General features: G+C 45.1%; 1 non-coding gene across 1 annotated transcript; it reads right to left on the minus strand.

The window, feature by feature from the left end:
* Positions 1–4,609: 4,609 nt before the first annotated feature.
* TRNAI-AAU (transfer RNA isoleucine (anticodon AAU)) lies at positions 4,610–4,683 on the minus strand. The gene has a single exon. It is a non-coding gene; the product is annotated as a tRNA-Ile (tRNA).
* Between the last annotated feature and the right edge of the window lie 10,096 nt (positions 4,684–14,779).

A 14,779-nucleotide genomic window follows, 5' to 3' on the forward strand; every position in this document is an offset into this window, starting at 1 on the left:
TTGTTCATGTTTTCAATTTTTGTTCACTTTTTTCAAAATTCGTGTTTTAGAAGTTGTTCGAGTTTTGATTTTTCTTTTCATGTAAAAAAATTATTGGCTTTTTTGAAGGAAAATTGTTCACATTTTCCCAAGTGGAACATTTTAAAAACGGGTCCGCCTCTGTAGCTATTACTTAAAAATTTGCGCTGCATTGTGGCTAAGTAGGGTTGGCTAGCTCGACTGGTTAGCAACCGTAGTTTCTAGCGTACGGGATGGAGTTCGAGTCCAAGATCCTGCTTAAATTTCGTGAGTTTTTAAATTTAGCGCTTACAAATGGGCCGGCCCGTTTTCCGTGCTCTTCAGCGAATGCTCTGCTGTTTGTCGCTCGCGAGCGTCCAATAGGACCTCTCCCCAATTCATATCTGAGAGCTCCTGTCTGACGCTCGTTAGCGTCAAGAAGAGGAGCTTTCGCTGAAGGTAGATGGAGATGGGCCGGCCCATTTATAGTTCAGGAGCTCGAGCGCGTAAAAAGATCGCCAAAACATACGCTAGCGGGGGACCGAACCTGAGACGTCCCGCTCCGGGAAGCCTAGAACTAACCAATCGAGCTGATAAGTTCTCCTGGTTTTTTAGCAGCGCAAGAGCTTAAAGTACCAGAGAACTTTTGATTTTTTTCGAACAATTCATAAAAATGGAGAACAAAAAATAGAAAATTATGAACAAATATGACAAACGCGAAACCCTTTTTAAAACCTGAACAATTTTTAAATTGGAACAAACTTTTCAAACATGAACATTATTGAAAGAGTTGAACAAAAATTTCGAAATATAAAAAATATGAACAATTTTTTAAATATACATTGAATTTTTTTGTATTATACGCTGAACTATTTTAAATACATACGCTGAACAATTTTTGTATTATACACTGAACAATTTTAAATACATACTGAACATTTTTTATATACACCGAACAAAATTTAAAATATACATTGAACATTTCTGCAATATACGCTGAACAAATTTTGAATTATGAACAAAATTTAAAAACCGTGATTTTTTTTCTCAAATAATGAAGAAAAATACGGATTTCAAACTTTTTTGAAAACAAAAAAGGATAAAATAAAAAGAGAAGGAAAAAAAGAGAAGAAACAGAAACAGAAACAAAAAAGAATAAAAGAAACAGGAAAATCACAAAACCGGCAGAAAGGAAAAAAAGAAAAAATTCAGGTTTAGGAAACCTTCTAGAAGGTTCCCAAAACCGGTTTGCCTGGCACTGCTCTAACTGCGAAGTGGGCCGGCCCGTCGTGCACAGCAGGTCCCGCGCTTCAGCGAAGCCGCATCTCCTGGACGCACGCGGGCGTCCAATAGGATCCACCGTGGGCATCGCTGCTGAGCCGAGGTCTCACCTGCTCCGAGGAATGAAATAAAAATGTTACTTGAGGTACCAAATGAAACACTATCGGGTAAATATTTGGGTATGCCAAGTGATGTTGGCAACTAAAAAAACGGTGCTTTTCAAGTATTTGCGTGACTGAGTCTGAACAAGGTTAAAGGCTTGATTGAAAAATTGTTGTCAGTTGATGGTAAAGATGTGCTTATCAAATCCATTGCTCAGGTTGTTCCGGTTTATTCGATGTCTTGCTTCAAACTCCCTAGAGAACTTTATCACATACATTCACTTGTCAGAAAGTTTTGGTGGAGAAGCAAGGGAGGTGAAAGAAAATCCACCTGAGTTTCCTGGGAGGTCATGACAAGACCCAAATATATGGGAGGTTTGGGTCTCCATTGACATAGAATTGTTTAACCTTGCTTTGTTAGCTCGACAGGCATGACATATTCTTCAGGACCCGGACTCCCTAAGCGCAAGAATCATCAAGGCAAACTATTTCCCAACTTCTGATTTTTTGCAGGCCGAACTGGGAAACTTGCCATCTCAGGTATGGCAGGCAATAGTTGAAGGGAGATAATTCTGGTTCAAGGCTTGATTCAAAGGGTGGGAAACCGTGAGACAACTCATATCTGGTGTGATAATTGGCTACCCAGAAAACATAATATGAGGCCCATCACGAGTTTGGCACTACATAATACTGGGGATTGAAACAGGGAACTAGTGCAAAATGTGTTTATTCCTTTTGATGTTGAGGCAACACTCTCTATCTCTATATGCACAAGACAGGTCGAATATTTCTGGGATTGGGGTCACGACCCGAAAGGCATTTTCATTGTAAGATCTGCTTATCGAATGCTGGTTACAAGGAAGATCCGAAGGGAAGCATGGCTAGATGGAAGTGGGGGTTCGTCCAATACAGAGAATAAGCAGCGCTCTTGGTGCCAACTTTGGAAAATTCGAGTGCCGTCAAAAATTAGGGTTTTCCTTTGAAGACTAATACATTTCCTCTGGAGACTAACACAATAGTCTATATCGTCTATTGATTTGCTTCATCATCGAAACATGGCCACTTCTAGTAGCCGTGTATTGTGCGGCAACAAAGACTCATGGAGGCATTCGTCGATGCAGTGCACCATGTCGAGGTTTGTTTGGGCACTAGAAGATGCAGACTTGGTATCGGTGATAAGTGAGACTACAGAGCCCGATGCTCGACGCTGGTATATTTCAAAGGGAGTTTGAATATATCTGCCGATTTTAATGTAAGCACGAAAAAATTCATATAAGTTCAGACATAATCTATATAAAACGGACGATATTTTGGCCATTCGCCTAAACCATTTTGTTGTTGCAAATTGTCATGCAGGCAATCTCTGTTGTAACCTATGGGTGTATGATAATATGATGTAGTGAAATATGTGAAGGCGATATCTATGCTCAAATTTTGTATTCTAGTATCTATACTACTATATAGTGTATGGTTTTGAATGTTTGAATTCACACATTAAAATGCATTCCTGGCCGTTCTTGGGCTCCATCCGACGGCTTATAGTGCAGGGATTCGCTGGTACAGTGTCGTTCAGTGTTATCTGGGTCGTTCCAGAAACATCGATGGTTTAGTGCCTGAGTACAAACCCCACTGCATGTCAATTCATGGAGCAAGCAGTCACCATGGCATATTCACCTCGCGTGGAGCTGTACAAATTGTTTTATAGCACCAATGGCTGACACCCGCATAGCTACATGGCCTGTGTGGTCAGAGAAAAAAAAGGAATACATGGCTCTTCGCAACCAAAAAAAAAAGAAGGAATAGGATACATGGCCTCACTGCCGCATTCTGGGTGGAAAGCTGCAGTAAATGCCAGAGTGAAATATAGCAATAGGTAGGGTAGGCACTGCCTAATCCTAGGTATATATGAACCCTTTTTTTAAATAAATTTTAAACATGTTTGATAATGTCAAAAAGTACACACAAAATCACCCGTACATCTTCGTGAAATATGTGCGGGAAAATAAAATTTATAAATAATTGCCTTTTTTATTTTGCCTCCGTGTAAAAGATAAATTTTAGTATTTCTAATAGTGTTTCATAACACATTTTTTGTCTTTTTTGCACATGCAAAAAAAGTTGTTTAATTCTTCCGTGAAACTTTCTATTCGCACATAGAAACATGGCGGAAGATGAATGCGTGCAACTTTTTTTGAGAAATTTGTCATTTAGAAATATGTTTTTCGAAATGGGTTCATATATACTTTTTCATAATGTGTTTTCCAAAGTGAGCTATATGTACTTTTTTCAGAATTTTTTGTCATTTAGAAACGTGTTTTTTGAAGTGGGTTCATCTATGAATTTTCTGCAATAGGTATCCCAATTTTGTGCAAATTACATATTGATGTGATAGTGATTGCGTAAGAACGGGAGAAGCTTTCTTATGCTAATTCTGAGTACATGCACAATGGACATTTGTTTCATTTCTCCATCATTTCCATGACTCCAAGATCACTCTGCAATGTAAAGACGCGCAATGCGCGTGCATGCATACTAGTATTGACTCGATGACGTGATTCGGCTGCATTAATTTGGTGAGTTGAGCTATTTTCCTAATTCAGTTTCCAAGGCATGTTTGTTGATTCTGTCGCATAAATCCTGGAAATAAACTTCCTGGCAATGTGAAAACGACCGAGTACGTAGAATCAAGCAACACATCGGCCATCTAGTTTGTGATGAAATAAACAGTAAGTGAATCGACAATTCAGTTTTTGTGAAACAAGTTGTGCTCAGTTCAGATTTTGTGAGATGATCATATCCCAGAGAGTAAACAGTAAGTGAATCAAAATTTACATCATTACTACAAGCATACTACTACTTATCTGACACGAGACACCAAATTCCCTCAGAAAACATACATAAGCCAAGTATATCAAAAGGGTGCATCCATGTTATCCTTACAGCTCACCATACAAAACATAGAGCTGAAAAGTAATCGATTTACTGCACGGAAAAGTGTCTCCATTTTGTCGTCTCCCAGTTCTAGTCTAGCACCCCTCTTTTGTTTTCTTCATTGACATAGTAGTGGAGGCATTTTGTCTTGCTCATACGACCACATCATCAGTTATATATCTACTTTTCCTTGCGACCCAGTACACCAAAAACCTCATACTTCTAGGTGATGAATTGTACGTCGGAACAAAATGCACAAATCCTGACACATCAGATTCAGAAGATGCACAAAAAAAGAATGGCCCATGCAGGTCTCGAACCTGCGACCTTCGCGTTATTAGCACGACGCTCTAACCAGCTGAGCTAATAGGCCTCGATGGTTTTCTTATTCGAACAACGGTACTAATCAACAGTATACACAATGATAAACTGGCATCGGATTGAAGAAAAGAACATGTGTGCGCGGTGCAAGCTTTTCAGAGCAGGAAGGAAGGAGTTGCTGCTGTAAGAGAATGGTAATTACTCGCTTACCTGTTTGTGCTACTCCTTTCTGCTCACACTTTGTCTGAAACCCCCAACCCAACACGTACGATATATATGACATCTTCGCTCCAGCATGAGGAAACGAGGCAAACACGTAGCCAGTAATGACTTGCCTGCGCGACGGATCACTCCGACTGAGAGCTCCACAAAACGCTGGCAATTCATCCTTGGCTACATGTACAGCGCAGCAGCTAACCTCCTCCCCACATGCAAGAGCTAAAAGATGATACCACTCCAGCAAAGTGAAGCCACGATCCCACGACACCACACCTCGTGGTTGGAGAAGACGGTGAGCTAGCGTATGAATCGATCGACCGTGGAAGCGAAGCATCGCCTGCGGGGTTCTTATAGGGGCAGGGGTAGCTGGGTGGGGCTCGGCCGTCTTGGCGTTTGAAGATCGCTAGCGGGCAGCGGCAGGCCGGCCGGTACGTGGTATGCGTACGTAGAGTTGATGGCATGGACGCATGGTCTGCGATTGGACTTGCATGGGGCGCAGCTCGTACGTGGGAGCACGCCGCTCCATGACCGACGTGCTACGGCCGGCCCCTAGGCGCCTACGCTTCCTTTTTGCTCGTCGCACAACAGTCTCTCCGTCCTACTTTACTTGTCTGCGCGTGTGCGCTCCACCTTGGCTGTTGCGAGCTAAATTTAAATTTACGCGGGGACGGGTACGAACAGAGGTAGAGGCAGAGGTTACTGTTGTCAGCAATGGCGAGGTACGCTACGTACGCCCTGCATGCTGTTCGGCGGTAAGCTGGAGCCAATAAAAGTAGACATGAGAGTGGGATCACACGTACGAGGGCCGAGGCACGACGCACGTACGTACGTACCCGGAGTCGAGAGAGAGTGGGGCTGAGAGACAAGGTTCAGTGTGGATCTCAAGATAAAAGCCGAGGAAAGGGGGGCATTGTCCAGTGCCCAGTCAAAGCTCTGGCTCTGGCTCAGGACCAGGACACGCGCGCACAGCCCGTTTCTGTGGCCGCGCCGCCCGCGCACTGAGTGCCAGCACGGCGGTTCGGCTGGTTGTTGTTTCATGGATTGGACACGGCATATATGCAACCGGGAGAGGAGACAGTTGAACGCGAGCCAACTCTGAATCTGTGATGCGTTGAACGATCTTATATGGGACGGAGTAGTTAGGCTAATTTGGAGAGGAATAACATTCTCCGTAATATGGATGAATTGTTAGTAAAAAAAGATCATGTGGAAACAAAGATGGATAATCCAGGGCTTAAAGATGAAGATGGAACGTTACCAGAAAAAAAGGCTTTCGCCACGCTTTATATATAAAACAACGACTAGCAACAAACAGATACAAACACATGCCTTCACCACACACAACACATACCCAAGACTAGATACAAAGGTGCCGGGCGCCGACACCACAACTCCCACCACGACTCCCACGAACACGAACACCACGATTCCCACCGCCAGGGCCACTGCCCTACATCCAGACACCACCGAGACCAACCAAAGGCATCGACTTTGGTCCGAAAGGTAGCCCCCAACCGATGGAGCAGCAGCAGACACCCTGCCTCGAACATCACCGGAACTGTGTCAACACGCACTCAGACAGATAAAGGGGGAGGAGGGGAGTGGGAGCATCCATGGCCGGCACACCTCAGTGCCGGCGATGGGTGGCCCGACCACGTCGGCGCCTCCCATCCCTCTAGCCAACCTCCCCACTGGACACCACTATGTCACCCCACCACGACAACTAGTGCATATCCACGCAAGGCCACCAACGACCGCCCGTCTACCGGTAAGGAAGACCAAATTGACCACCGCCATCAGCAAAGAGTGCTCATCCAAGGAATCATCCCTCGCCGCCCGCCACCACCCAGCCGTCAGAACCGACTGGAGTCGACCAGCACGCCCGCCAGATCCACCACTGTTCCGCCGCCACCCCCACCAGCCTGCACCAAGGTAAGGGCGGCGGCCCGCAGCCCAGGTCACCCAGGACCCGCATCGCTTGATGGACAGACATGGAGCAGCCATCGCCGCCCCTGGAGCACCCGGCGTCGTCTTCCACCAAGCGTGCACCTCCGCGCTAGAGTCCATGGGCCAGATCCGACCGGATCTGATCAGGACCCAGCACGCACGCCACCGACCAAAGTGGAGCCACACGCGGCCACTACACGCCAAAAACCCACCACCGAAGTCGATGCAGCCCTCCACGCTGGCGCAGCCGCTGCTGCAGCGCGGCCACGCCCCACATAGTGGCGCGCCTTCACCCATCGAGGTCATTTTGCACCGATCGTCACCACGTGGAGGAGAGAGGAGGCCTTGCCACCGCCCGCGCCGTCAGGGCTTTGCCTGCCGGTGAGATCTGGCGGCGACGAGGGAAGAGGAAGAGAAAGGGTGGCCCCAGGTCGGCGGTGGCGAGGGTTGCCCCCAGTCGCACGCGGAGCGACGCAGGGGTGGGACGTTATTTTTTGGTCTCTTCGCGTGGTCGTGGACCGATAGAAACAGCAGAAGCATCTGAAGATGGATCATTCACTAAGGATACTAGATGATACCCCGCATGAAAGATCGTCTATGTCGCCTAGAGGGGGGGGGGGTGAATAGGCGCTTTAAAATAATTACAGTTTAGGCTTGGACAAATGCGGAATAAACCTAGCGGTTAATTTGACAAGCAAAAAAACTACAACAACTAGGCTCACCTATGTGCACCAACAACTTATGCTAAGCAAGATAAACTACTAGGTGATAGCAAGATATATGACAAGAAACAATATGGCTATCACAAAGTAAAGTGCATAAGTAAAGGGCTCGTGTAAGAGATAACCGAGGCACGCGGAGACGACGATGTATCCCGAAGTTCACACCCTTGCGGATGCTAATCTCCGTTTGAAGCGGTGTGGAGGCACAATGCTACCCAAGAAGCCACTAGGGCCACCGTAATCTCCTCACGCCCTCGCACAATGCAAGATGCCATGATTCCACTAAGGGACCCTTGAGGGCGGTCACCGAACCCGTACAAATGGCAACCCTTGGGGGCGGTCACCGAACCCGTACACTTTGGCAACCCTTGGGGGCGGTCACCGGTACCCGTCAAATTGCTCGGGGCGATCTCCACAACCTAATTGGAGACCCCGACGCTTGCCCAGAGCTTTACACCACAATGATTGAGCTCTGAACACCACCAACCGTCTAGGGCGCCCAAGCACCCAAGAGGAACAAGCTCAAGGGTACCAAGCACCCAAGAGTAATAAGCTTCTCTACTTGTAACTTCCACGTATCATCGTGGAGAACTGAAACCGATGCACCAAATGCAATGGCAAGGGCACACGGAGTGCCCAAGTCCTTCTCTCTGAAATCCCACCGAAGCAACTAATGCTAGGGAGGAAAATGAGAGGAAGAACAAGAAGGAGAACTCCAAGATATAGATCCAAGGGGTTCCCCTCACATAGAGGAGAAAGTGATTGGTGGAAATGTGGATCTAGATCTCCTCTCCCCCCCCCCCAAAACTAGCAAGAATCCATGGAGGGATTAAGAGATATCAAGCTCGAAGAAGGTCAACAATGGGCGAAGAATACGAGCTCAAAGGATAAGGTTCATTGGGGAAGAAGACCCCCTTTTATAGGTGGGGAAAAATCCAACCGTTATGCTCACATCCCGCACGAGCGGTACTACTGCTCGACCTCACGGTACTACCGCTAGGGGTAGCGGTACTAAAAAAATACATCCGTGCCTACCACCCTGGACTTAAGACGAGTTTTTGGTCCGGAGCGGAAGTAGCCACGGAAGTAGACGCGTTAGTACCGCTCCCAAGAGCGGTAGTAAAAAATTACATCCCCTCCAAGCGGTAGTACCGCTGCAGCCTTTTTAAGGACACCAAAACTAACACAACTTCTTCAAATGGACTCCGAATTCAACGAAACCAAGTTTGTTGGAGAGCTAGCGATAAGGGCTAACACAATATTGATAGAAATAACAATAAGAAGGAAATTAGGAAGGGCCCATAAGAAAATGGTGAGAACCCTTCCTCGAATAAGACTGGTAAAACCTCCAACACCGAAAACGCAATAGAAGAAGCATGTGAACTCCGTTTTCGATGAACTCGAGCTTGTCAAGAAGATGATCATAAGCTCCAAATCTCACAAGGAGAAAATCAAACAAGAACCAAGAAAGATGATGCAAGCATGCAATCGTTCGAGCTCTCTACGAACGATACGATCAAGGTACTCACTTGAGAGCCCCCCTTGATAGTACGACAATCGATCCTATAACCCGGTCTCCAAACTACCACCATGAGACCGGTAAAATAGAGAACCAGAAAGGGAAAACCTTTGCCTTCCACGAAGTCCACTTGAGCTAGATGATGATGATCTTTACTCCCTCAAGTTGGACCACCTTTCATGATTGCGTTGGCTCGATGAAGGCTAGTTGATTTCTCCCCCATACTCCACTATGGGTGAGTCACTCTTTGGCACACCTTCACAAGTCCATTGTCACCATAATGGACGGCAAGCTACAAGCATGATTTCTTTGTGATGCTCCACTTGAACTTGCACAACACAACCTTGATTTGATGTCATCCTCCATGGGTTGTATGTGATCTTCCTCTTGACGTAAGCCCATGGAAGCAAACCTAACCCCACATAGAACTCTCACAAAGACCATGGGTTAGTACACAAAGCGCAATGGACAATGCTTACCAAACCGTGAGATCACTTGATCCCACTCGGTGTATCTTCTAGGCTTTGTGTGATGATCAACTTGAATCACTCTCTGTACTTAGTCTTGATCAACCTTGACTCTTTCCAACTCTCTTCATTTGGATGATGTCTTGAAGATAAACATGAATGATCACACAATCTTCTTCTTCAAGACATGCTTGCTATAAGCTCAACTCTCACATGACCAATCTTTGGATAATTCCTTAATAGTACCTTGGTCAACACATAAACTCCTTGAAACCAACACATGGACTTCAAGAAATTCCTATGGACAAATCCTTCAAATATAACTCAATGCAACCATTAGTCCATAGAGAACGTCATCAATTACCAAAACCACACATGGGGGCACCGCATGTCCTTTCAATCTCCCCCATTTTGGTAATTGATGACAATCACTTTCAAGAGAGTTTATATAAGGAATTATGCATCACCATGCAATGCAACAACCAATAATGCATGCGTATGAGATGCAAATGCTTAGAAACAAAACCAAAGCAAGAAGAAATAACTCTCTAAACTTCTCCACAAAACTCTCTGAAACTTCTCCCCCATTGGCATCGATTGCCAAAATGGGCGAAAAGCTTAGAAGGCCAATATAATATGTGGTCCTCCATAAATAGTGTATTTCTCAACAAGAGAGTGGAATGCAATACACAAATCCAAAGGTAAATACTTGGAGGAAGACAAACTATATTGAGGCCCAAAGATTGCAAAAGAATGATATGCCACAAAGACATAACAAAGAGAGAAACAAGCAATCAAGCAGTCAAAAGTTACCAATTGAAGCAAGCTATCAATAGGTACCAATTGAACCAACTAGACCAATGATCCTACGTGCCACATGAATAAAAGATATTATGATATGAGCAAAGGAGTGTTCTAGAGAAGCTAGAGAAGCTCCCCATGATTTGTGCACAATTTAGTTTTGTAATTGGATACAACGAGCACAAAATAGGATCCTCACTCCCCCAAGATCAATAGAACCTCACGACAAGTGCAAGAGAGCAACGGAGTGTTCTAAAGACACTAGTGAAGCTCCCCATGATTTGTGCACTCCCTACAATATTTGCATTAAGATACCAAGTGCACAAAATAGGATCATCACTCCCCGAAAATCAATAGAAACTCACAACAAGTGCAAGTGAGCATGTAGGAAACAAAGCCTAGCACTTGCAACAAACAAATGGTTGAGCAACATATAAAAGAGGCAACTTAAGAGTAGGCTCAACCAAAATGATGTGTGTGAGTCATGGCAAAGCACTTGAGAAGACTAATGTAAGGGTGAGCATTAAGCATCAACATAGTCTTGAATAGTGGAGATACAAGGTGCATGACATGTCCTTCCCACACACACCAAGCAAATGGGTTCACAAGCACACTAAATATGCAAAATGTATAACTAACACTTGTGACAACCCATGGTGAAGAAAGAAAATGATAGCTTTTTCAAGAGGAGGGATACCAATCGAAATGGCAAAAGCCTCATCAAGCAAGCAAGAGAGAAAATATCTTCACCACAACAGAGTGCATAAAGATGCAACGATATAAGATCCGCACTCAAGATAAATCCTTTCACATAACCACCAAGGAAAGGTGGACGTGAAAGAATAAGGATATCAACTACAGATGTAACTTCTCTCCAGTGTATAAGATTCTAGGTAGATGAAAATGATATCAATCCACAAAGAAGGATATACACACGAAATAGTTACAAAAAGGAAAGAACAAGATATCTAGAAGGAAGTCATAAATATACCAATAAGAAATTTGCTTGAGAGCATATCACATGGCTAGATATGGTATTATTGTATATAAATGAATTCCAACCACACGAACATCAAAGACATCACAACTAGCGACAAGAGATCATTGTTGGGATGCTTTGAGAAAGGAAATAAGTATCACAAGATGGAATGAATATCATGCCAAGATGCAACCTACACAAGGTTGAATGCAAGAAAAGAATGCATGAATAGATACTTGTTACTGAGATATCATTGGAAGGATGTAGAAGAAACCAATTCAAGGTAGTAGATAGTAGTTCATTGAGCATCCTAGCTTGACTCCAATAAGCACATGGTGACACCACCTTCCTTGTGAGTGAGCCGAGCATCCAATGCATCTCCAATTGTTCCGAGACCAACAACACAAACAAAATGGTACCCAAACTCATTGGGACCAAAGAGTTAGAGAACAAACAATACATAGGACAAACCCCACATAAATATGTGCATATAGATATGAAAATGAATTTCATGCCCATCTCATCCAATTTGAGACTTGGTGGAGTTTCCCCTATATATTGGGTCAAAGAAAGAAAGCATGCCAAAGAAACTACATGAAGTTAATATGCATGCTCAAGACTTTCAAGAACTGATACCAATTGACAAAGAAATACCAAGTGAAGAAAAGATACCAAAAGAACAAATCCTCACTTGGAGGATATCCATAACAGATACATCGAGGAATGAGATATCCAATGATAGACACTAAATAAAAGATATCAAACTCCCAAAAGAGAGGATGGTTCCAAACAAACCAAGCTCTCTACAAAGTTTCATGATGGCACAAAGTACCAAAAAGAAAACGGCTTGCCTTCCACTAACACACACTTGATAAGGATCACAAGATGAGTGTTTTATAGAAAATAGGATAGCTCCCCCAAGCATTGTGCATTATAGAGAATTTGCATTTGAATACAAAAAGCACAAGATGTGATCACCACTTTCACTATATCTATACAAACACTAGACAAGCTCAAGGAAATAACAAGATCCACAAGTGGCATGGAATACAATGGGAGTTGACACAATCCTAGGCAAGAGATAAGGCAAATAAAAGCAACGGCCAATGTAAAGATGATCAATAATTTCTAACACACATAAGTGAGTACCAATTGTCAAACAAGAAGTATTTGGAAATAATTCCCGTTGGTAGATAGCAAGGATATCCAACATCATCTTCACACCAAACACAAGCAAATTGCAACTTGTAGAGCTAACATGCCACCTATGAACAAGATAATTTACAATATCAATTCTAGGTGACAATATCTAAAATGTACACATTTTCTAGGCTTGTAATATGCACATAGCATATTACTCCCCCATAATGTGATACCAAAAAAACTCTTAACAAGAGGCAATAAGAGGATCCAACAAGAGATAATTAATGGACTATTTAGAATTTGAATTTCTCATGAGAAGACATACCACATAGCGACTAGATAATCTTGTAATATCAATACTAGATGGTATTCCTCATGTACACACATTTATAGGATTGTGAGGTGTACAAAGCACATCACTCCCCCACAAATGGGATATTCCATTAATCTCTCACAAGAGCCAACTAAGATACAAACAAGATGCATAAAGGCTCAACGTACGACACACATGTACATGATGTGCAAACCAACACACACATACTTGATTACTCAAGATAAGCAATTGGAGGCACAACATATACAAGCACATGCAAGGAACAAAACCAAAACATGCAAAGGGGCAAGTAATTTTCAATGTAAACAATTTAAGTACAAGTTACCGCCAGGAGGCACATTGGATAAAAGATAGAAACTTGAAAACCCAATTGACTTGGCTTGAGACAATAAGAATGATGAAGTCCCCTTAATTCTTCATAATGTAGCCAAGTCTTCAATGCCCTCCAAAAACACCTATTAATCAAGTTTGAGCTTGTCGGTCCCCAACCAAGTTGGGTCCTAAGAGGCTAGTCACAATAGGCTTCGCTACCCAAATGGTTCTTTTCTTGACACCACTTTGAGTACCAACAACTTTGGCAAACACATTGCCAACCTTATCCTTCCCAAGAGAATAGATATCATCAATTAGAATAGGGTTGGATAAGGTACCATTCGTGCATGAAGAAGCGACGTGACCTTTCTCACGACATAAGTAGCAACGTCTACTCTTCACTTTCTTCTCACTTGATTTCTCAACTTGAGAAGTATTAGTTTGAGTCTTCTTGGGAAGAGGCCTTTCTTCAACTTGAGGTTGGGCATGAGAATGAACTTGTGGCCGCTTCCCTTGTTGCTTGTCATTAATGGGCTTCTTCTTCAATGGGCAAGATCTAACATGATGCCCTTCAATTTTGCACTTGAAGCAAATAATCTTGGCCGAATTATGTCGGTGTACAAAAGTAGGGGCTCTTCTTTTGACCCCTTTACTTGTGCATGGGCAGTCAGAGCCGCGCGCCATGGCCACACTTAGCAGGGCAGAGGAGGGAAGCCGGAGAGAAGCCGAAGCCCAAGACAAACAAGACAACGCCAAGACCAAGAACCCAAAGAGCAGAGGGGCGAAGCAGGTTCCCCCGGCAAGACCCTTGCCGGGGCAGCCTCAGTAGCCCCGGCAAGAGCCTTGCCGGGGCAGCTCGCCCAACACCAGCGGAGCGAGCCACCCTTGAGCCCAGGGGTTACGGACGCCGTCAACAGCTATGTTGGAACCAGGGCTCGGGAGGCACCTCCGTGGTGGCATGCAGATCTTTGTCAAGATCATGAATACATGAGATCAGATGAGAACCAGAAGACGACGACCCTCGGCGGGATCCTAGCCGAGGAAATCCACAAGACCCCCGGCAAGCGCCTTGCCGGGGACGACCGCAACACCACGGCAAGACCCTTGCCGAGGGCACCAGCGGGGCCGCAGCCAGGCCCGCGTCTGCCAAGATGCCACCGCCGTCCCCAAGCAGCCGCTAGCTCAACCAGCTGGGCAGGCACCTACGTGGCGACGGGCGGCCTCTACACCGACTCAGCAAGCACCTGCGTGGTGGCATGCAGATCTTCATGAAGACCCTACCACCGCGCCACCTCAGCAGCCTGCCTGCCTACATGGCACCGCATGCATCGCTGGCCCGGGCGCGTGTCGAAGCGAGGCGGGGCGGCGACGGACGGGACGGGCCTCGTTCCCGTCCCCGATAAAGCTAATGGACACCTAAATAGCGCATTTAATGCACTTTGTCCCGTAATGCCGGGTGATAAGCTCGCGCACTGTACACCTTTCCACCTCCCGTGTGCCACTGTGGCAACCCCTTTTGCCAGAGAATCTGATCTAGCAGTTAGCCTAGCAGTTCTTCATCGCCATGGCTCCCAAGAAGAAGACGATCACGGCGATCGGCTCGTCGGGTGCCGAACGGCCCGTGCCAGTGCGGGCGGGTAGTGGGCTGGTCGCTGACAGAACCCGAGCCGCGGCCCGCGAGCACCAACATTGCTCTGGCAGCCAG

The sequence above is a fragment of the Triticum aestivum genome, chromosome 5D, assembly GCF_018294505.1.
Source record: "Triticum aestivum cultivar Chinese Spring chromosome 5D, IWGSC CS RefSeq v2.1, whole genome shotgun sequence".
NCBI classification, from domain to species: domain Eukaryota; kingdom Viridiplantae; phylum Streptophyta; class Magnoliopsida; order Poales; family Poaceae; genus Triticum; species Triticum aestivum.